This window comes from Ranitomeya variabilis, chromosome 6, assembly GCF_051348905.1.
Source record: "Ranitomeya variabilis isolate aRanVar5 chromosome 6, aRanVar5.hap1, whole genome shotgun sequence".
Taxonomy (NCBI): Eukaryota; Metazoa; Chordata; class Amphibia; order Anura; family Dendrobatidae; genus Ranitomeya; species Ranitomeya variabilis.
This window is the reverse complement of record NC_135237.1, coordinates 387722011-387747042: the sequence shown is the minus strand read 5'-3', so window position 1 is coordinate 387747042 and position 25032 is coordinate 387722011.

The window sequence follows — 25032 nt, the reverse complement described above, 5'->3', positions numbered from 1 at the left end:
ACTTTTCTTTGGCCTACCATCCACAGTCCAATGGCCAGGTGGAACGTACTAATCAGACCTTGGTAACTTATCTCCATCATTTTTCCAATTCTCATCAGAATGATTGGTCTGACTTACAGCCATGGGCTGAGTTTTCTTACAATAACCATTCCAGCGAAGCCACTAACAAATCTCCATTTTTTATCATCTACGGTCATCATCCTGGTCTTCCTCTTCCGGTTCCTCCTGTCTCTACTGTACCAGCGGCTGATCTTCTGTCTAGAGAGTTCTCCAGGGTCTGGCAGGAGACCAAGTCCGCCCTTGAGTTGGCTCAAGTTAGGATGAAGAGACATGCGGACAAAAGACGTATCGATTCTCCTATATTCCATCCTAGGGACAAGGTTTGGGTTTCTTCTAAATTTATCCATCTCAAAATCCCTTCACATAAGCTGGGCCCTCGCTATATCGGTCCATTCGAAGTTTTGTCTCGTATTAATGACGTTTCTTACAAACTTAAGTTGCCTGCCTCTCTCCGTATTTCTGATTCTTTTCATGTGTCTCTCCTTAAACCTGTAGTTTTTAATCAGTTTCATTCTTCTAACCTTAGTTCTCCTTCGCCTGTTTCCGAGGATGATGTCTTTGAAGTTAGGGACATTCTAGCCATGAAAAAACTTAGAGGGAAAACTTTATTTTTGGTTGACTGGAGGGGTTTTGGTCCTGAGGAGAGGTCCTGGGAGCCTCGAGAGAACATTCGGGCTCCTCGTATTTTGTCCCGGTTTCTTTCTAGTCTTAAAAAGGAGGGGCGTAAAGATGGGGGTACTGTCATGCCGCTGCTGCCGCCGCCTCTCCCCACTGCAGCTAGCCGGGTGCGCGCACGCGTCGCATTCAGCTCTGCGCGTGCACACATCTGATTCCTTTGTTGGCGCTCTTTCCTGTCCTCTCTGTCATCCTGGAGGACTGTAACCCGGAAGTAGCTCCCACGCTGCTATGTAAACTGCTTCCTGCTGCTCCTCTGTGCCTGATGTTCATTTGTGTTTACAAGTGCTTCTGGTCGCCTGTGGTCTCTGTGCGTTCCTAGCTCTCTGACCTTGGGTCTCCTCCTCTCTCTGCAGTGCCCGCCTGTTTCCTGTGTTCCTGCCGTGTTCATTCAGTTCCTTTTCCTCTGCGGTACCTGCCCGGCTCCTATATCCTTTCCTTGCTCCCGTCAGCCTCAGTGTCTCCATATTGTCCTGCCAGCCTCCGTGCCTCTGTAGCGTTCCCTTCTTCTCCCTCGTCTCAGTAGTTCCTTTCTGTTCCCTCTTTCCCTTTGTTCCTGCTGTGTACCCGTCTGATCTCAGTCGACCCTCCAGCTTCCGTGGCGATAGTCCCTCACGGGCCTGCCCCTAACTCTCCCTGTATAGGGGGCGGTCCACCTGGTCAGCTGATCCGAGAGGGGTTCGTCGTCATGGTCCAGTGGGTCCACTCTCCATTTTTCCCTGTTTGAATCGACACGCTCAATAGGACTGCACTCGGGTGACATCCGAGTGCAGCTAGTTTCTTACAGCATCACATTACTATTCTTGAATCTTCCTTTCTTTACTTTCCTCTTTCTTTACAATTTTCTTCTGACTCCTCTTTTATCTTGACTTTCCTTATTCATGCCATTTCTCAGCCTCTGTTTTCTTTCTTTTCCTTATGTTAATGTATGCAACATTTAATGTCTTCATTTATGTTTTATTTTCCAGAACGGGATGAGGACCTCATTGACAACAATATCCTCATCTCCCTGGTCCATGAGCGAGTTCCGTTGTGGGACACCCGGGATCCACTGCACTCAAACAACTTGACGATCCGGCGCCTATGAAATGAGGTAGCCATAGTGATGTGGGATGGCTGGGACAACACCCTGAATCGGGTCCGAAGTGCATTTGGTAAGTATTGCAATGCAGTGTGAAGCAGCAGAGACCTTGGCCGTGCTCACACAACTGTATGTGATGAAAGAAACTCTCAGGAATTTCTCTCATCACACACAGTTGTGTGAGCACGGCCAAAAGTCCTTTTTCTGACGTTTTTTTTTAACAGTGGCCAAAGTGAAAACACGTTGGTGTTCGATGAAGGACCGCTTCAACAAGGACCTGCGTCAAAAGAGCCGTGTTCCCAGTGGTTCAGGAGCAAGGATCAGAAAATACAAATACCATCGCGTTCTGGCATTTTTAAGACTGGTCCTTGCCCAGAGAACGTAAGTATTTTCCCCTTGCATTTGGTTGTATTGTATTGCCATAATCTGTATATTTCTTTTCCACAGGATTTTGCGTCTGGTTAATTCTTGGTATTCATTTTCTTTTTTCTTTTTTCACAGCACATGGAGCACTACTGTTGGCCCAGGTTCTGGAGCGGTCCTTCATCAGACAGCCACGGACCCTTCCCAGCCATCCAGCAGTGCTGCAGCACGTGGGCCTGCCACACTAACTGGAGACCAGGAAGTTGGTCCATCAGGTGTTCCCCTTTCCCAGTCCTTTGCCACTGCCTCTTTTTTTTTGGGCTCCTACCAGCAGCGGCAGAGGGCATTGGACAGGCCCTTCATGCCCGAGTTTTTGCACTTGAGCTCGGTTTTTCACGAAGGACTCAAGGTTTTGGGTGACCGAATGGATATTTCACTTAGCCACATGAACACACATATCCAGGAGGTCACCAAAAGCCTTGACCAAGTAAAAGCCGACCTCCAGAGACCATCACATCATTTTTTTAACCAAATTGAGCAGGGCATGTTGGAACACCTTACTCCTGATCTCCAGCTGAGTGTCATGCAGGCCTGAAATGCTGCTTACGTGCATGCTATGCAGCAGAGTCGGTATTTTCAGCAGACAGTGGCAGCATATCCACTTTTGCCTTCACTGTCACGATTATCCTCAATGCCGACCTCTGCTGCATACCACTGCACGTCCACCTCTATTCCTAGCAGTGCCGGACACCAGTACAGCACCACCACCATGCTGAGTGCTGTTGGACAGCCCACCGCCACCACCATGACAACCGCTGCTCCTGCTTGGACCTCCTCCACTGACACCACGATGCAGCAGGACCCTGGCATGGCCTTCCGTACTGCCACCACCACTATGCAGCAGAACCCTGGCATGGCCTTCCGTACCGCCACCACCATGATGCAGCAGGACACTGGCATGGCCTTCTGTACCGCCACCACCATGATGCAGCAGGACCCTGGCATGGCCTTCCATACCGCCACCACCACAATGCAGCAGGACCCTGGCATGGCCTTCCATACCGCCAACACCATGGTGCAGCAGGACCCTGGCATGGCCTTCCGCTCTGTGAGCACTATGGACTCTGGCATGGCTGCACATTCTACGAGCACTATGGACTCTGGCATGGCTGCACGCTCTACGAGCACTATGGACTCTGGCATGGCTACACGTTCTACGAGCACTCTGGACTCTGGCATGGCTGCACGCTCTACGAGCACTATGGACTGTGACACAGTGCAGCCGGACCCTGACAGGTCACCCACCATGACCATGCCATGCCATATGAGCCCACCGAGGCTTCCCAGAACCCGGCTATCCCCCCCCAAAAAAAACAGCAAACTCTAAGTATTCCTCCCCCTTCACCTCCCAGTGTGTCTATAATGTCAGGTTTGTCTCACCCTTCCAGTGCGTCTCAAGCCTCTCGTGTGTCAAGCCCCATCCCCGAACTACCAGACCCCACTAGTTTCATTGCCCCTTCTTCTGCCACCTCTGCGTCGTCCATGGTTAGCCAGGCCTCAGTGCTTCACCCCCCCCCCCCCCCCCCCGTTTGCATCACTCTACCCCAAGTCGGCGCAGTTAAATATTTTTTTTGCTTAAAAATAAAACAATTTTTTTTTTGCACAATTATGTTTGGTTTACTGTGTCTTTCGCCGCTGGCAACACACACAGTGTGCCAAATAGACTTCGCCACACACTTTATTTTTTGGCCATATCATATCTCCAGTAGTTAGCAAATAAAAGACTGCAGCTTTGTGTGTCTTTAGTATAGAGATATCAGGTGGGCCAAAAAATTAATTAATGTATTAACTCCATAATCTCTTCCTTCTGCTTAGTCAGTGACTAGTGTAGCAGTCTGAACAGAAAATGGCGGAAATACAATGCAGAACTATACGCAACAGGTCAGGTGTCAAAAAAATGATTAGTTAGGACACCTGACCTGGTGAGTGGAGAACTGCCTTGTATAACCTCCATTTTCTCTTCTGTGTACATAATCTAATCCACACAAAGTGAAGGGACGATAGTGGTCATACACGGCATATCTATGCTCACCTGCACAGGTGTCAGAAATAGTGAATTCATGAGGCTGTTATATGTGCATCATGAATTAATTATTTCTGACACCTGACTTGATGACTATAGAGCTCTTTAGTGTGACAGTCATTGTCTCTTCAGTCTGTGTCCAATGGATACTGCAGAACAGAATCAGGACGCAATGACGTCAACAAGCTTACCACTAAAGCAACATGGCTGCCGTCACACTAGCAGTATGTGGTCAGTGTTTTATATCAACATTTGTAAGTCAAAACAAGGTGTGAACAAATTATAGGTAAATTATGATATTAACATAATAACTAGCACCTCTGCCTTTATCACCCACTCCTGGTTTTGGATTACATATACTGATATTAAAGACAGACCAAATAATGCCAGTTTTAGGTCAGCCTTGGTTTGAAGAGAAAATACATAGGAGACACAGTCAACACAAACAAAAATAAAGTTTATTAATGAGACATATTATTCATATTTAAGAAAATTACTTGTACAGATAAAATTACAACAGGATATTTACACAACATTGTCCTGCCATGACACACGTCCAATATCAGAATCAAAAAAGGCAGCAAATTGGTCCCGCATGTGAGCAACTTCAGCAGTTGACCGCAGCGGGTGATGCTGGTAATCAGGCAGTGGGTGTGCAACTGGTTCATCCAGTTCAATGTTGGTTTGCTCCTTTGCCATTATATAGTTGTGCAGAACCACACAGGCTTTGACCACCTCGTCGACTGTCTCCATTTTTAGATTAATGGCTGATGCAAGAATGCACCATTTTGAGACTAGAATGCCAAAGGTACACTCTACTGTTCTTCGGGCCCTGGTCTGTATGTAGTTAAAGATCCTCCTAGTGTGGTTCAAGTCCCGACTGGAATATGGCTTCAGTAGGCTTTCACACATCTGAAAGGCCTCATCCCCAACCATAACAAATGGCATCGGTGGACATTGAGTGTTGGGGAGCGGTTGTGACCGTGGAAAATTTAAATTTTTGCCATACACATGGCGGCCCATATCAGAGTTCTTAAATGTCTGGGAATCGTTGCCACGGCCAAAAGCTCCAATGTCCACGGCGATGAAGCGACAGTCCGCATCAGCTATTGCCATGAGCACAACAAAAAAATATTTTTTGTAATTGAAGTACTCCGATCCTGTTCTGGCTGGTTTAATAATGCGAATGTGCTTTCCATCCACCGCTCCCAAACAGTTGGGGAAATCACACACATTCCAGAATTTTACCGCAATTTAAAGCCACATTTCCGCAGTTGTTAGGGGTATAAACTCTTCCCGGAGTACATTCCATAAAGCCCGGCAGGTGTCCGCAACTATTCCAGACAGGGTGGATATTCCGAGACGGTATTGGAAGTGGAGGGATGATAAACTCTCTCCGTTGCCAGAAATCTGTAAGAAAAACATACCAAATAAAAATTACAATCTATTCTATTTATGGTGTGGTTACGCTAAAGACAGAAAGGAAAATACCCCAAAAATACATGTCAGAACAGCCAAAATTTGGACTGTCATTGGTTTAGATTTGGAATGTACCTTAATGTAACCAGCAGACGTTCCTCGGGTGGAATCGCTCTACGGAGCTGGGTGTCCTGTCTCCGTATGGCTCCTTGGACATGAGCAAGCAAATCCCGGAACAAGTCTTGTGACATCCTTGTATATTCATGGAATTTCTTCGGGTTGGCATTAAGCTCCCCATACAGCATGTGATAGGCTCCACGGCTCTCACGTAGTTCGATAATGGGGTGTCTCCAAAAATGCCTATGATGTCTCCTTCTCCATCTTTTGTGCTTTCTGTCTTGCTCCCAAGCAAACGCACAGGCAAGAAACAGCTTGATGCTTAAATCCAGGTTGAAATAAAAGCTCTCCATGCGAAGATCCATTCTGACACAGCATGCAGGAGCAAAATCTGAAGATTTCAGCTGTTCAAGGGTCTATATATTGAGATCCCATAATACACGCCCTCTGTAGTCCCATTGGCAATTTCTGGTTATCTCGATTTTTCTCCCGTACACTTTGTCACCATGCGCACCAAAAACACAAACGCAGGAAAAAACGTATAGAAAAGCGTGCAAACGCAGCGTTTTTTTAACCGCATGCGTTTCCGCATGCGTCTAAAAAATGCAGCGTTTGTACACGTTTCTAAGCGTTTTTTCCTGCACTTGCGGATGCGGATTAAACGCTGCGGATTCAAACGCCAATGTGAAACTAGCCTTAACCATTTTAAGCCACGTCTATTTAGCTCTTTAATTCCTTTTTGACTTGTGAAGACGCCTGGAAACATTTCTGAAATCCAGGTTAATGCAGAGAACAATGTTCTAAGAATATTACGCTACTTTTACAGACTGAAAATAAAACATATAAAAATGGATGGATTTGACTGTAAAAAAAATGTTAAGAAGCATTCTTTCCAGTTAAATTACTTGTATATAAGACAAAATTAACAAGAGAAAAAAATTGCTCCTTCATACCTTTGGCTATGTTCACATGCAATGTTGTATTGCATTAGAAGGTGAAAAAAAAATCAAAAGGAAATACGGTATAATTTTAAATAATTATTATATGAAATATGAATAGACTTACTGCTCTAGATGATAAGAAAAAAATGAGATGCTTCGCACATAATTTGGCCAATTCATACATGCCCAACAGGCAACGACAAGGCGGTCTCAAATCTGCTGAGAATCTATGTTTCTAGTGTGAATACCTTTTTGGGTGAAGCCTGAATTTATGGATAAGTAGGATCCTGCTGCAATTAAACCCCCCACAGGCTGCAGGGTGGAGTGTTCGGTCAGAGGGCTGATATCCAAATAGAAAAAAACTGACCGACACTTCCAAATCAGAAAACTGTTGTGTACAGGTATGAACTAGGAGGACCACCTCCATATACAAAAAAACAAAAAAGTTGCACCCTGTAGTGCTAAAACATGTAAATATGCAATATTTGAAATATGAATATCATTACTGCTCTAGATAATAAGAAAAAAATTAAGTCGGTTAGCACATAATTTGGCCAATTCATGCATGCCCAGCATCCAACGACAAGGCTGTCTCATATTGTTTGGTGTATATAGCTGTGGTTGCATCAAGTTCGCACCTGTACAATCCAGTTAGGAAGTGCCAGGCAGTTTTTTGCTACATGTGGTATTTCAAACATGATCATACACATTGAAAGTCACAACTTTTTAGGTCTATCAGCTGGCCCTAACTATATGTAGAGGGCCATCTGTGGGCCCTTTCTATTGTCAGAGGGCCAGTTTTTTGGTAAACCACAAAATTCTACTGTTAACTGTAAATGGAATGAGGTCTACAAATAAAATTCATACATGCAGCTCTGGCAAAAAATTAAGGCTACTTTCACACTAGCGTTAACTGCATTCCGTCACAATGCGTCGTTTTGCCGAAAAAAACGCATCCTGCAAAAGTGTTTGCAGGATGCGTTTTTTCACCATTGATTAACATGAAGCGACGCATTGTGACGGATTGCCACACGTCGCACCCGTCGTGCGACGGATGCGTCGTGCAGTGGCGGACCGTCGGGAGCAAAAAACGCTACATGTAACGTTTTTTGCTCACGACGGTCCGCTTTTTCCAACCGCGCATGCGTGGCTGGAACTCCGCCCCCACCTCCCCGCACTTCCCCGCACCTCACAATGGGGCAGCGGATGCGCTGGAAAAATGCATCTGCTGCCCCTGTTGTGCGGCGGAGACAACGCTAGCGTCGGGAACGTCGGCCCGACGCACAGCGACGGGCCGAGCCCGACGCTAGTGTGAAAATAGCCTAAGAGACCACCACATCAAAACCCTGTCATGGACAGCCCAATCTCCCGACCTGAACCCCATTGAAAACCTCTGGGAATGTAATCAAGAGGATGATGGATAGTCACAAGCCATCAAACAAAGGAGAACTGTTTAAATTTGTGTGCCAGAAGCAGTGTGAAAGACTGGTGGCAAGCATGCAAAGACGCATGAAAGTTGTGATTAAAATTCATGGTAATTCCACAATATATTGATTTCTGAACTCTTCCTGAGTCAAAACATTACTATTGTTGTTTCTAAACGATTATGAACTTGTTTTCTTTGCATTATTTGAGGTCTGAAAGCACAGTTTTTTTTTTAAATTTTGACCATTTCTTTTCAGACATAAAATAAAAAACATTTTGCTTGGAATTTCGGAGATATGTTGTCAGCAGTTTAAAGAATAAATGAAAAATGTACATTTTACTCAAAAATATATCTAGAATGAGAAAAATCAGACAAACTGAACATTTTGCAGTGGTCTCTTAATTTTTGCCAGAGCTGTACATATAAAAGAATATTTGAGGTAGGCCTCTAAAAATTGTTCATTGTGGGCATCATAAATACCCTTAAAAAATGTATTTAGGGTAGAGTGATCACCCTATTGATACATTGGTGGTGGAGTAGGAGGAGAATGACACAACAAAGATGAAATCCTGAAACGTACACCCATGTTTGAGTGGGAAGGGGTGCATGTGAATAGACACAAAACAATAGAATAGAACAATAGAAACTTGTTGCAAGAGAAAATAAGGAGGGCACTCACCGATCTGAAGCTTGACTTGACTTTATTAGATATCCATTAAGATATCATGGCCGGGAGAGTGAACAAGGAGCTCATGTGAGCAGTGTGAAGACGACGGCCGTTTCGCACTCTCACTGCGCTTCCACGGGTCCAGAGACCTTGTTCACTCTCCCAGCCATGATATTTTAATGGATATCTAATAAAGTCAAGTCAAGCTTCAGATCAGTGAGTGCCCTCCTTATTTTCTCTTGCAACAAGTTTATCTTCATGTGGTTTTCTGGAGGAGCACCCGGTAGCTTGAGGTGGAATTTGGACTGCTTTTTTGAATGAATGCACTCGATGTGCACAGAGGCTGGAGGTCTTCACGTGGAAGGTAGTGCCGTCCCTCCTTTCTTTTCTTTTTGATGTCAGAACAATAGAAACAAAACACTGGATTTGAGTTTATGTTTCACTGCTGTCATCCGGTGCTGTATAGAAGTCAGGCCTAATCCAGCTCTTATTAATTTTCATATGAGTTAGTCTGTCAGCAATTTCAGTTGACATGTGAACAAGGTGTAGAGAGACAGTTCATGCCATGTGTCTAGCTTGGATACCCAATAGTTGTAAGATACAAAGTAATCACAGAAGACGCTGGTGCGGTCAGCAAGATACTCCTTCAGCATTTTCCAAAACTTTTCCCACCTTGTCAGAGTACCGAGCTTGGGCGCTGGTAGGGTCTGAGAAAACTGTTGCAGACCTTTGAGAATGTCTCCATAGTCTCCACTCCATGGTTGTCAAAGGAACTGTCACCTCGGCCATCAGCATTGTCAGATGGGAATTTTTTTAAATAATTCTTCAACGACTTCTGGTACTACAAACATTTTATTAGACCTCTCTGCCACGGATAGGAGAGATGTAAAGTTCACCTTGTAGCATAGGTCTAGAAGAGTGAACAACCAGCAATTAGTGTTGGACAAGATGCGTACAACGTAAGGGTCACTGGAAAGGCAGAGAAGCATAAACTCAGCCATATGTGCTAGACTGCCAACAGCCAAAACTTACATGCCCCCAACAAGAGGATGACTATCCTTGTCCTCCTCATCCTCCTCCCTGTCCTCCTTCTCATCTTCAGGACATCCATGCTGAACAAACGAGATGAAGGTGGGGAGCAAACTATTATCTAATGTACATTGAGAAGATGAGATAAGGCTGGTCTATGTAGCATAACCCAGTATAGTTTCTTGCTCTATATCAACTTGCTACTCCATCAAAGTCTCCTCTTTAATTGTGAGCAGGAAGTGTTTCAGTAGACAGAGGAGTGGGATGGTGATGCTGATTATGGCTTCATTGCTGCTCACCATCTTGGTCGAGTCCTCAAAGTTTTAGAGATCCACACAGATGTCAGACATCTATGCCCATTCATAAGCACCTATGTGTGGAGGCTGACTGGAATCCAGATGTGCATGCTGTACCTGGTATTCAACTACTGCCCTCTGCTGCTCACAAAGCCTTGTCAACATATGTGACATTGAGTTTCAATTGACAGTTGAGTTAACACTGTACACCAGTCGGTAAGCTGGAACTTACAAATGCCACTGCAGCACTGCCAGGGTGGCAGCAGCTGTTGCTGACTTGTAGAAATGAGCAAACTCATGCTGTACTTTCACAAGTAGATCAGGTAGGTTTTGAAAAACCGCTGAACCACTAAGTTGAGAGCATGGGCCAGTCATGGTATGTGTGCAAGTTTGCCAAGCATCAGAGCTCCCACCAGGTGATGGCCATTGACACACAAAACCATGCCTGGTTGTAGGTTCAGGGGTGAAAGCCACAGATCAGTTTGGTCTTTTAGACCATTCAACAAGTCCACAGCAGAAGCTGAAAGAGAAGGAGGTGCAGGAACTATTGTAGAAGGTGGGCACACCCCTGATTGAACCAGGGCCCTCAATCCTCTATGTCAGTAGCATGCATTCTGTCCCAGGGTCTGACTGAGTTCCGGCTTCAATAATGTTCACCCAGTGTGTCGTCAGGGAAATCCAGCATCCCTGGCCACAAGTACTTTGTCAGGTGTCTATGGTTAAGTAGACCTTCCCAGTCACATCATTGGTCACGGCTTATGCTATGGGACATGTCATTGTATAGGGCAGCGACGGCACAACAGGAGAAATAGTGACAGCTGGGGACTGGGTAACAAGGGACGGAAAGCTTCTATCTCTACAAGCTTAAACGGCAACATTTTCAGGGCAAGCAATCTGGAAATGTGGTCATTTAGTATTGTAGTCTGTGGGTAGGTGGCTGCGTATTTAAGCTTGTGTTCCAAGAACTTTGGTAGGGACAACTGAAAGCTGTGCTTGGGCAAGGACATGGATGTGGTTGCTGACGGTGGTTGCAAGTGTGCAACAACAGGAGCAGGGTGGGAGGCATCTTCACCTACATCATGGACAAGGTATTAACATGCAAGTAGAACAGTAGTTGTGTGATTTGCTTGCATGTGCCTGAACATGCTGATGGTGGTTATCCTGGTAGTTGTGCTGCCCCTGCTGATGCAGACATGGCAGATGTTGTATATGGCCTTTTTTGGGTTCACTGGACTGTCCTTAACCCCTTTCTGATATCTGACGTACTATCCCGTCGAGGTGGGGTGGGCCCATATGACCACCGATGGGATAGTACGTCATAGTGATCAGCCGTGCTCTCAGGGGGAGCGTGGCCGATCGTGGCCAGGTGTCAGCTGCCTATCGCAGCTGACATCCGGCACTATGTGCCAGGAGCGGTCATGGACCACCCCCGGCACATTAACCCCTGGCCCACTGCAATCAAACATGATCGCAGTGTTCCGGCAGTATAGAGAAGCATCGCGCAGGGAGGGGGCACCCTGCGTGCTTCCCTGAGACCCCCGGAGCAACACGATGCGATTGCGTTGCTCTGAGGGTCTCCTACCTTCTTCTCCCTGCAAGCCCCGGATCCAAAATGGCTGCGGGGGCTTACCAGAGCAGGCGCTGGTAAGCCGGCAGCACTGTAAGTCAGATCGCTGATCTGACACAGATCTCTGCAAAGTGTCAGATCAGCGATCTTACACTATAACATGATGTCCCCCCTGGGGCAATGTTATAATGTAAAAAAAAAATATTCAGATGTGTAAAAAAATATATATATATATTGTTCCCATAAATACATTTCTTTATCTAAATAAAAAAATAAATAAAAGTACACATATGTAATATCGCTGCGTCCATAACGACCCGACCTATAAAACTCTCCCACTAGTTAACCCCTGCAGTGAACACCGTAAAAAAATGAGGCAAAAACAACGCTTTATTATCATATCACCGAACAAAAAGTGGAATAGCAGGCGATCAAAAAGACAGATATAAATAACCATGGTACCGCTGAAAACGTCATCTTGTCCTGCAAAATACGAGCTGCCATACAGCATCATCAGCAAAAATAAAAAAAAGTTATAGTCCCCAGAATAAAGTGATGCAAAAATAATTATTTTTTCTATAAAATAAAATATCCCTGCACAAAAAAATTGCAGTACTGTAATGGCAGCCAAATTTGCCCAATTGAGATGGACATTTGAGACTGCAGTATAAATATAGCAATGTGATTTTTTTTTTAGCAAGCAATTTCTTTTTTGGGTTGTTTTGAGGCCAAACTGCAGCACGATAAATGCCATTTAAAATTTTACTGCTCAAAAAAATTGCAGTATGTAAATGCCAATAAAATTTGCCCAATTGAGATGGACGTATGAGACTGCAGTAAAAATGTAGCAATGCAATCTATTTAACAAATATTTCTTTGGGGGGGTTGACACCAACTGCAGCACACTAAATAGCATATATAATTTCACAGCTCAAAAAAGGCTGTATTATAATGCCAGGCACATTTCTACACCTCAGGTAGACTTATGAGACTGCAGTATAAATATACCAATGCGATTCTTTTAACAAACTATTTTTAGCGTTTTGAGGCTAATCTGTAGCACAATACATGCCATATAAAATTTCACTGCTCAAAAAAATTGCAGTTTTGAAATGCCAGCAAATTTACCCAATTCATATGGCAGTATGAGATTGAAGTATAAATGTAGCAATTCGATTTACCATATATACTAGTGTATAAGCCGAGATTTTCAGCACATTTTTTGTGCTGAAAATGCCCCTCTTGTCTCTGCATCTGGCAGCTCTTCCTGTGCTGAGCGGTCACGTGGTACCACTCATTAAGGTAATGAATACGCACGCACCTCCATTCCCATAGGCATGGAGCGCATATTCATTATTCATTAGCTTAATGAGCGGTACCACATGACCGCTCAGCACAGAAGAGCTGCCGCACTGGGACAACGGAGATGCAGCAACGGGGCAAGGAGGGTGAGTAGGACAGGGGTAAGTGAGCCATGCATACAACAACGGGACGGGGGTGAGCCATAGGGGACCAGTGGAGCCATGCATACAACAGGGGGAGCCACACATAGTAGGACAGGAATGAGGGGATAATGCATGCCTGGCTTATACTCGAGTCAATAAGCTTACCCAGTTTTCCATGCAAAATTAGGTGCCTCGGCTTATACTCGGGTTAGCTTATACTCGAGTATATATGGTATTTAACAAACAATTTTTTTGGGTAGAGGGAGGTTTTGAGGCCCAACTGTATGTTAAATGGCACGTAATATTTCAATGCTCAAATAAAAGGCTGTATTATCATGCCAGGCAAATTTGAACACCTCAGATGTCTGTATAAGACTGTAATAGGAATGTAATTTATTTAACAAATGATTTGTTGGGGGTGGGTTAGAGGTCCAACTGTAGCATGATAAATGCCATATAAAATGTAACCGCTCAAAAGATAGGCAGCATTACAATGCCAGGTAAATTTTCCCAATTGAGATGGATGCATGAGACTGCAGTATCAATATAGCCATGCTGTTGAGATCCAGCCAAGTCTAGATGTATGCTTTTGATGCCCAACTGCCACAGTAAAAATGGTGTATAATATTTCCCTGCTAAGAGCAATTTTCAGGATTAAGAGCAGAAAGAATATTATTCACCCTGAGAAGGGGTTTTGGTATCAGGTGCAGGCTGCAGCCTAAAGGATGTGTCCCTTCAGCACAATCTCTCCCGAAGTGCTGCTAATGTTTCAAAGTTTTAAGATGTAAGCCCCTCATAGTCACTTTCATACATAAAGGGAAGCTGTCACTGTCAAAATGCTATTAACCAGCATGTACAGTTATATGAAAAAGTTTGGGCACCCCTATTAATCTTAAGCTTAATGTTTTATATAAATTGTTTTTTTTAGCAACAGTTATTTCAGTTTCATATATCTAATAACTGTTGGACACAGTAATGTTTCTGCTTTGAAATGAGGTTTATTGTACTAACAGAAAATGTGCAATCTGCATTCAAACAAAATTTGACAGGTGCATAAGTATGGGCACCCTATCATTTTCTTGTTTTAAATACTCCTGCCTACTTTTTATTGACTTACTAAAGCACTTTTTTTTGTTTTTGTAACCTCGTTGAGCTTTGAACTTTCATAGCCAGGTGTATGCAATCATGAGAAAAGCTACTTAAAGTGGCCACTTGCAAGTTGTTCTCCTGTTTGAATCTCCTCTGAAGAGTGGCATCATGGGCTCCTCAAAACAACTGTCAAATGATCTGAAAACAAAGATTGTTCAGCATAGTTGTTCAGGGGAAGGATAAGCTGTCTCAGAGATTTAACCTGTCAATTTCCACTGTGAGGAACATAGTAAGGAAATGGAAGAACACAGGTACAGTTCTTGTTAAGGCTAGAAGTGGCAGGCCAAGAAAAACATCAGAAAGGCAGAGAAGAAGAATGGTGAAATCAGTCAAGGACAATCCTCAGACCACCTCCAGAGAGCTGCAGCATCAACTTGCTGCAGATGGTGTCACTGTGCATCGGTCAACTATACACCGCACTTTGCACAAGGAGAAGCTGTATGGGAGAGTGATGCGAAAGAAGCCGTTTCTGCAAGCACGCCACAAACAGAGTCGGCTGAGGTATGCAAATGCACATTTGGAGAAGCCAATTTCTTTTTTGAAGAAGGTCCTGTGGACTGATGAAACCAAGATTGAGTTGTTTGGTCATACAAAAAGGCGTTATGCATATCCCTGTCTGAGACCTGTAGAAGCGCACAAGCGCGAAACGGTCCGTCGTCTCGTGACACCCCCGTTCTCCTGTAAGACCTTGCTACTAAGATGTTTTTATGCCACAATAAAGGACTATATTGATAATGACTTCTGACGGTGAGTGCCCTTTTTCTTATACCTCTTATGGATTGTGGATTGTGATTGGAGCACCCTGTCTTCTAACACTGGCAACTCAGATGTGCATTCAGTATGGTAACCCGATGTCTCTGATTTAACCAGCTGTGAGTGCGGATTTTCTCTTGTGTGTTTCATCGGATTGGAGAAACATTACTGTGTCCAACAGTTATTAGATATATGAAACTGAAATAGCTGTTGCAAAAAAAACAATTTTTATAAAACATTAAGCTTAAGATTAATAGGGGTGCCCAAACTTTTTCATATAACTGTATGTGTATAGGTTAAGAGCATTCTGAAGCAATGTGACTGTTGCACTGTAAGCCCTGCTGTTGGGAGGAAATTAACATTATTCTAGCAGTTTCAGGATTCAGTCATGGCAATGCATCAAATGTGGCTTCAGACACCATTCAGTACATGGTGAGTGTTGGCTGAAGCCACGCCCCGGCTGTGACTGTCACTTTGGTTAGCACTGATACTCCGCAAAGTCACCTGTTGTTCAGTGCTGTGGACACAGTAACTGCAGGCGCTCTCTAAGTTCTGAGTGGTGACTGAAGCCATGCTGGCCACATATCTATGAAAGCCTTACACTGTCAGGAGGAATAAGGTTCATGTCCTTCTGATAGCAAGGCTTTGAGTTCAGCGTTTGAATCCTGCAATCTTGCATTCACTGTTTCTTTGGACTTTTGATAAACAGACAGACAGATAGATAGATAAACAGACAGACAGACGGGCAAAGATAGATAGATAGATAGATAGATAGATAGATAGATAGATAGATAGATAGATAGATAGATAGATAGAAATACAAGTAAAACGTACTAAGATGGCAAATAGAAGATGTCTTTCCCTGACAAGGGAAGAAGTTTATTAGATGTGTAAACTGTCTCTACACGAGAAAAAACATTTATGATCCATTTTATACCACAACTTAAAAAATCTCTGACATGAGTTGTGCTTCATCATGATGGCAGGATGCTGTTACTTGTCATTTTATCTACCATTTTATTGATCGCTTGCTTTTATAAATCCAAATAAGCATTAAAGATAATGTATTAAAGAATGGTCTTTAGGATATTTTAATGTGATTTTTTTTAGATTGGTTTTCTCTATCTTTATTAAATTCATTGTTCGGGTTTTTTTCATTGCTTATTCCATATTTATGAGTGTAATTTTGTGGTTAGGACCTATATACATGCCAAACCAATTGAAATTCAACTTCAAAGCTTATTTCAGTTGAATTTGCACCTCTTTATTGTTATATATCTTTGTTGTAGTGTGGCTGGCATAGGATATATAGCAGTGAAAATACATATTCCAGTTGTATGCTTGTTTTAGTACATCCTGGTAATGTGTCGAGTGATTATGAGAAAAAGTGGCTTCTAGTGCACCGTTCCTTATTAAATGACCTGCATAAAAGAAGTAATCACTTTACTGGTAATTGGTGTGACTGAGCTAATGAGCATGTATGATCACTAGCAATTGACAGATTACAAAATGATTAGAGATGAATGAATGGATTAAAATTGGATTTGGATTCTATTTAATATTACAAAAACCTGCATTCACCAATGTGCAGATATTTTGTAATTTGCTATCATGCACCATTTTGCTGAACTGTAAAGGGCCATCAAAATGTTAAAAATAAAATAATACCTACATTCACCTTAACACCCCTCCCCTCCTCAGCCTCACAATAATACGTTTGGTCCTCGTCACATCTTTTTATCATCACCACGAGCGTTGCAGCTCAAGGTCTCCTCATGATAGGGTGGGGCTTCTGGCTCTCATGAGGCCCAGGATGATTCTGCACAAGCACTTGTAAGATCGCAATGCCATGACGTCAATGGACTTCATCAGAGTCAGAAGTCCTGACCAAGTGTGTGTGTAGAGGCATAGTGATTCAGCACCTGTGGAAATGATTAGAGTCAATGAGGACTGGATGGGTGAGAGTGAGGAGCAAGGATGCTGGAGAGGTGAGCAGTAAGGGGAGTATAAGCATTTTTTTAATTTTCTACATCTTACATTTATTAAGCTCTTGATATCCTCTCTCACAGACCCTAGGTTCTGGAGTTTCCAGGTTTCTCTGGCCAGAATCGAATTGCATGTTAAAAACTGCCACAATAAAAGTATCTTCCTTTAGAAGCATGACAAGCCTCCTGAAAATGCTTAGCTATCTTCACCTGGTCAATCTGCATAGAATCAAGGGGAGGTACTAAAGCTGAGGTTTGCTGAGTGATCCACCTTTGGAACGTTGGAGCTAGGCACACAGATATTTTTTCGCCAGTTACCTCTTTGGAACACTCCTGAAACCTGGTGTCTGTCTGGGTTGCCAGGGACACCAGATTATTCAATGACCAGCCAGCTCATCCTTGATTCGCCTGGAAAGTCCCTCCCAGAATGTAGCCACCAGAGCCTCATTATTCCAGGGGAGTTTTAATAACAGGTTACAAAACAAACAGCATCCTAGCCCACTGGGAGGTTACCGTGGTGCAGCCTGAGTAGAGAAGATGCTGTAGAAAAGTCACAGCAAGGCTCATCAAAGACCTTATGGAAGGCTTCAAGAAAGGACTGGAGGTTCGACACAAGGATATCCCCTCTCTCCTTTTGGAGATTGAGCCATGCTAGAGCTTCATCAGTGAGATGGGGCATGATGAAAGCCATTTTGGCCCGGTCAGAAACTAACTAGTGAGCTAAGTGTTCAAAAGTAAAGTGTGCCCTAATTAATAAACTCTCTTAGGGCAGGGTTACTGCCATAATGTGGAGGAGCTGCAGATAGAGTCCAGAGCCAGGCATATAGCTGGCAGGCAATTAAGTCAAAGCCAAAGTTGTCACAGCTTGGGTAGGTTCAGACGTGGCTGGAGTTGACAGCGTATCAAGATGGGTGGTTACAGTCCACAGGTAGGAGATAATTTTATCATGCTGGTGTTTCTGGTGGTAGACCTCCTGGTATAGGTCAGAAATACAGGACACCTGAGAGGCAGTGGATTCCATGGCCTGTGCAATTTGTAACGGGATTGATGGAAGCATTGTGCTGTGGTCCGAGGAGAGCATGGAGGGGCATGGCATCTATTTACTAGAGCCCCTGATGGTGGGGCTAGACATGGCTCCCAATGACCACCAGATGCTACTCCAGGACAGATCACGGATGCACAGCAGCTTAACCCCAATGGACTAACAGCTGGACGGCTTGAAGAAAAAGAACAGCTGATGCAGGAAGTCACTCGTGAGTGCGGACTGGTACGGCTAATGTACAGACTATCATGGCAAGTACTGGCAGGTCCGGCTGTTGAACAGGCTGGCATGGCTGGTGCAGGGGTCTGGCTGTAATGCAGGCAGTTCTGGCTATAATACAGATTTGCACGGCAGGTGCAGGTGGATCCGGCTGTCATACATGTTGGCATGACAAATGCAGGTGGGTCCGGCTGTAATACAGGATGACAAGGGAGGTACTAGCAAGGTGGTTAGGAATGGATAGATACCAGCGGGATTAGCAGACAGGCACCTGGGAACTAGCAAGCTTGTTTAGGAGCAGACTAACAATGGTACACACTTACATAATACAGTAATTGTCTCCAAGCTATTGGTTGGGGACAATTAAGTGTGGTACGCATGGATCCTTAAAGAAGGAGGGAGATCATGCCCTCTAAGCACAGTGCCCAAAGATCTGGACGCTGTGCGCATACCTCAGACGGCAGCCAACGAGGAAGTAGAAGGACATGTGGGACGGGGGTCTCAGGGTAAGCGAATCAGCGTCCCTGATGAGGAAGAGGGTCAGCGTGCAGGGACACCGGTACTACAGATGTGCCTTTATATTCAGTCCCCTGTAGTCTGATACCTCTAAATACAATGCTGAGTGAGCAGTTGCCTCCAGAAGTCACATGATTAGTAAAGTGAGTCAATGTTTGTGAAATGTATTCTCAGTGTAATTACAGCCATTCTTTAAAGGCCTCAGAGGTTTGTTTGAAACCCTGAGTGATCAAACAGCATCATAAAAACCAAGGAAAAAAATTAGACAGGTAAGGAATAAAGTTGCGGCAAAAGCTAAAGCAGTGTTAGGTTATAAAAAAATAGCCCGGGCTATGAATATCTCACAGAGCACTGTTCAATCCATCATCCATCAATGGAAGGAGTTGGAAAAACTAAAAACCTACCAAGATATGGCCATCCACCTTAACTAACATCCCAAGCAAGGAGAAAATTAATTAGCAGCCAAGAGACCCATAGTCATGAAGGAGGGGCTGCAAAGATTCAAAGCTCACGTGAGAGAATCTGTCTTCAGAATAACTATTAGTAGTATACTCCACAAATCTGGATACATTCTAGGCATTCAGGACCTGAAATTACGTCACGGCTTGCTGTGATTGGTCGCGTCGCGGTCACATGGGCGGCACGCAACCAATCACAAGCCGGGACGTAATTTTAAAATGCGCGCGTTTCCTGCCTCCCGTGACGTCACGGCTTGTGATTGGTCGCGTCGCCCATGTGACCGCGACGCGACCAATCACAAGCCGGAATGTAATTTTAAAATCCTGAATGCCTAGAATTAGGCATTCAGGACCTGAAAATTACGTCACGGCTTGCTGTGATTGGTCGCGTCGCGGCCACATGGGCGGCACGCGACCAATCACAAGCCGTGACGTCACGGAAGGAAGTAAACGCGCGCATTTTAAGCAAAGAACGCTGCCGGTTCCCTCGGTGAGGTCCAGGCTGCGTCGGAGAGGTGAGTATAGCAATATTTTTTATTTTAATTCTTTCTTTTACACAGTAATATGGATCCCAGGGCCTGAAGGAGAGTTTCCTCTCCTTCAGACCCTGGGAACCATCAGGGATACCGTCCGATACTTGAGTCCCATTGACTTGTATTGGTATCGGGTATCGGTATCGGATTAGATCCGATACTTTGCCGGTATCGGCCGATACTTTCCGATACCGATACTTTCAAGTATCGGACGGTATCGCTCAACACTACTTATGATGAAAGGATCACCATTACGACTGTAAAGCACAGAGGTGGATCACTGATGTTTTGGGGATGTGTGAGCTACAAAAGCACAGGAAACGTGGTCAAAATTAAAGGAAAGATAAATGCAGCACAATATCAGCAAATACTGGAGGCAAATTTGAATCATCAGCCCAGAAGCTACGCCTGGGACATACTTGGATGTTCCAACATGACAACGATCCAAAACACAAGATCAAGTCGACCTGTCATTGGTTACAGCAAAACAAAGTGAAGGTTCTGGAGTGCCCATCTCAGTCTACTGACAGCAATATCATTGAGCCACTCTGGGGAGATCTCAAGCATGCAGTTCATGCTAGACAGCCCAATAATTTACAGGAACTGGAGGCTTTTTGCCAAGAAGAATGGGCAGCTTTACCATCTGAGAAAATAAAGAACCTCATCCACAACTACCACAAAAGACTTCAAGCTGTCATTGATGTTAGAGGGGGCAATACACGGTATTAAGAAAGGGGGCATGCAAAGTTTTGATCAGGGTCATTTGGATGTTTTAGGTTGTTGTTATGATTTAAAAAAGAAAACACAATAGTTTGACAATAAATGGCTTCACCCAACAACTAACCATGGGTGGAGAAAGAGTTTTGGTGTTATCATTCATATTCTCTGAAAATAGGCCAAGAAAGCAAAAATTCTGCTGGGGTATGTAAACTTTTGAGCTCATCTGTAACAGATACAGTATATAAAATGTGCATTGACAGTTGTAGAATGTTAAAAACAATGTGCACACTTTCCCAAATGTTTCAGGCAATATCTAATAAAAACAAAGGAGAAGGAGAAGCTGATCATTTCCTAAATATTACATCTATTCTCTATAGAAATATATTACTGCTAATGCTTCATGGTTGTACGTTAACTAGCATGCACACAATCATATAAAAGGAGATCTGATGACAGTCAATGTAATATATCATGTGATAAACATATGATAAATAGCTCATTGAGCACTTTTATATCATGAAATGCTCTCATGACAAAAGCTAACAATGCAGTATTTACTGAATAATTTAATTTTGTCATTTAACTGAGTGCTATTCAGGGAAATAAATTGCTAAAGCCGAGTTACTTATTGAATGTTTTTGTCTCAAGGGACTTTCAAAGAGAGTTTTGTCCTATTCTTGCAAATTGACAATTACTGCAATGCTTGTTATAAACTATTTTGTGCATATGCTTTTTGAGTAATTAGCAACTAATATAGTCACAAATGCATACAAATATTGCCAGACAACATCAAAGTTTTGAGATAAATATCACAAAAAAAAATATCACGGTATTAAGCTGATATTAAAAGATTGCAGTACAGTTTTGTCTGAATCCATTTGGATAACGACTCCATTTTCATAATACAGCCTTGATATAACACTGGATAAGAAGCAAAGAAAGCAACATTTCTTTGGATTGTAGACTTTTAACTTTAAGTCAGAGTTGCCAAACTAAAATATTTAATCAACTGTAAGGGAGTTGTCCACTACTCAGACAACTGATTCTGAATCCCTTTGTCTCCCTCCAGTAAAATAATAAAACCTATACACACTTCTGTTCCACTGGTGGTTCCAGCTTTAGCTCCTATTTTATTCTTTATAATTAAAACACATTATGTACATTTTACTGTCTCTAGCAAAAGGACATTGCACACAGGGTATGGATGTAGGGCAGGTTGCCAAAAAATACCCCTTAAAATCTAACTTTTATTTGAAATAATTAAAAACTATCTAAAAAAAGAGCACAATAAAATACAAATATTTAGATACAGTATATTCAAGATAGGTGATTTGAAATCTTGATTTATTATCAAAATATTTACAAATATACAAAAGAATATGTCCAAGAAAATAGCCTGTATCTTTCCTTATATGATCCTAAGCTCACCCCTACCTGACTGCAGAGGTTGGCACCGTAAAGTTAGAGTAAATAGCTCCCCCGCTCAATGGTGGTTGACCCTGTTACGTCCTATTAAATACTAAATAACAAACAGTAATTCAAGAGGATAATATAGGAACCAATAAAGCTTAATACAGAGCAAGAAATAGGTATTTCATATAGGATTCATATCAGATAAATTTATACAGTGTAAAACACACTTGCCCGCGCCCCTGTATAGTTCCCCTTCCTCTTCCATGCAGGGATGCTGACACACTCACTGCCATCTCTGCTCTGCCACCTCCCCATCACATCTCCCTGCTCTCTGCGTGCTGACTTCTAGCTGCTAGTCTAGAGTCCATCACAAGCTCCCCTGCTCTTGAAAGACCAGCGCATGCACCTGCTGCGATGCCCCCAGCCAATAGCTGGGAGGCATCTTGTGTAAAAAATACCCTTCTCAATAGGGAGGTGCTGAAGCAACCTTGTTTCATTAGTGTCTAGTGGAACTAATGAGTTGCGAGGTACTCTGGTCCTTGTGTGTTCAGTGTTCTAAACCTGTAATCCCTGATGTTTGTGTTGCCAGTCTTGAACCCATAGTCCCTGGTCCTTGTGTGGCCAAAACCCTGAAGTCGCTCTGATGGTATCTGAATCTAGATCTGAGACCCATGTGTCAGAACATGTGCCTGTCCGCATACTTCGTATATCCAGACTGCTAAAACCAGTCTCGGAAACAGCCCTGTCCCAGACTCCATGCCATTAACCATTCAGCAGAGGATCCTTAACCTTGTAGTCTTAATGGAGCCGTGTCAATGTAAGCGAACCAGACCCTTGGGATCAGCAGCTGCGGAACTGGGGACTGCTTAGGAGTTGAACCTGGCAGCTACCTGCAGCTCAAGTCTGACTTCACCATCAGAAGCTCCAGTGATCACCAAGAAGCTTCTTAGCTAAGTCCCTTCCTAGATAAACCTGGCCCTGTGACACAGTTGGTCCACAAACCATGCGGGCGTGACATAGTCTTAAGGGTATTTATTAAAGACAGATGTTTCCACTGCTGTGTATAACATCAATTAATTTATTTTCCATAATATGGTTCCTTAGGAGGCACCAGGAAAGATGGCATTAGTGTATTATGTGCAGATAATATGTCCAGATTGCAGGTCAACCTAACTTTAGAGTGTCAACCTCTGCAGTCAGGTAGGGCTGACTTTAGGGTCATATGGGAAAATATACAGGGTATTCTTTTGTATATTTGCAATTCTTGTGGCAATAAGTCTAGATTTTATATAACTTATCTTGGCTATATCTAAATATCTTTATCTTTTTCATTATTTAAAATTAAACTTAGATTGTAAGGGATAATTTTTGCTAAATTGTTAATCATTATCCTTGATGATTTTGTGTGTACTTTTATCGATTTAGAGCAGTCTAAAGATATTGAAACCTGTGAGCAATGCCATGTCGATAGTAATGACCACCAATTTCACACAAAATTAAAAGGCCCCATATCTCTGAAGCCGTTTGGTGAATTTTTAAATAGAAAAAATAGAGTAGTAAATGAAAGCTAAATCTGGCCAGTTTTCACTTTTAAATAATTTTTTATGACCAGGCAATAAATTACACAAGGAGTTAATATAATACAATATATAATATAATCGATGTCAGTGCTCCTATTTTGTATTCTTATTATCTCTTTTCTTAAACGGGTTTCCTAATTTAATAAAGATTACTAACCCTATTGTGTATTGAATAGGACAGGTTGTCATCAAAATTAGATGCCATTACAACCCCTTTCATGTATGTCCTTCATTACAACAAAATTGCAGTAATTCCCTGCATAACTGAAGATGTACGTTACGTTTATGACACTTTGAAATTATGTGCTTAGTTTGTGATTTCATATTTGGAGGTTTCTCCTTAATTCTTGATGTCTCTTGAAAATCTATAATCTTTCGTTACTTTCTGAGTGGATGAGCTCTTCCTGGTTTCATGTAAGAGCTGTGTTGAGTGCTTTGAGCTAATCATATGATTTCCCACTTCTGATTCTAGTCAGAGAAAAACTGCAGCTGAAGCCTGTAAAAGGGTTGAAATAGTCTTATTACATGTAACCCTCTTATAAGGGTTATTGCCACTTGTGTTTACTTTTCTGCAGTTTGTTCAGCCGAACAGTTACGGAAAGTTTGAGTTCAGGTATTAGCACAGTACCGGGACCCGAACGCAGACAGTGGGCTCGAAAATTCAGTGTAGATGGTAAAATCATCACCGCCGGTCAGACAGCTGTGGTTCCCACACTGTCAAAACACAGTGTGAACGTGCAGCTGTGATCAGAGGTATCAGCTGATGGGACTACTGCTCCCATCAGCCGACATCTTTCGCTGTTAATAACAGTGAGAGCAGGAGCTGTTGATGGGAGTACTCATACTTAAAAATAAAACGGCATGGGTTCCCCTGTTACTCGATGACCAGCCAGGCAAAATTCACAGCTGAGGGCTGCAACCCTCAGCTGTCAGCGTTAGCAAGGCTGGTAATTAAGTGTAGAGGGGTCTTTACACCCTATTTTTTATTTAAATAAATAATTTAAAAAAGTGGTGAGGGAGCCCCTTTCATTTTTGACAACATGCCTTGCTAAAGCAGACTGCTGGGGGTGGTATTCTCGGGCTGGTAAGGTGCTATGGATAGTGGCCCTGCCCAAACCTAAAAATAGCGGCCCACAGCTGCCCAGAAAAATCGCATCTATCAAATGCACTAATTCTCTTCCCTTTTGCCCTGTAGCTGTGGCAAGTGGAGTGATATTTGTGGGGTTGATGTCACCTTTATATTGTCTGGTGACATCAAGCCCATGTCTTAGTAATGGAGAGGAATCTACAAGACACATATCCATTACTAATCTTATCATTGTATTCTAAACAAACATACATCCATAATAAAATCTTTTATTTGAAATAAAGCAAAACACACATTTTGTATTTTTATTTATAAATAACAAACACAGTTATACTCGACTAACACCCATTCCATTGAATCCCATGTCTCCAGTAATAAAACAAAAATAAAAAACAACAATATCACTCA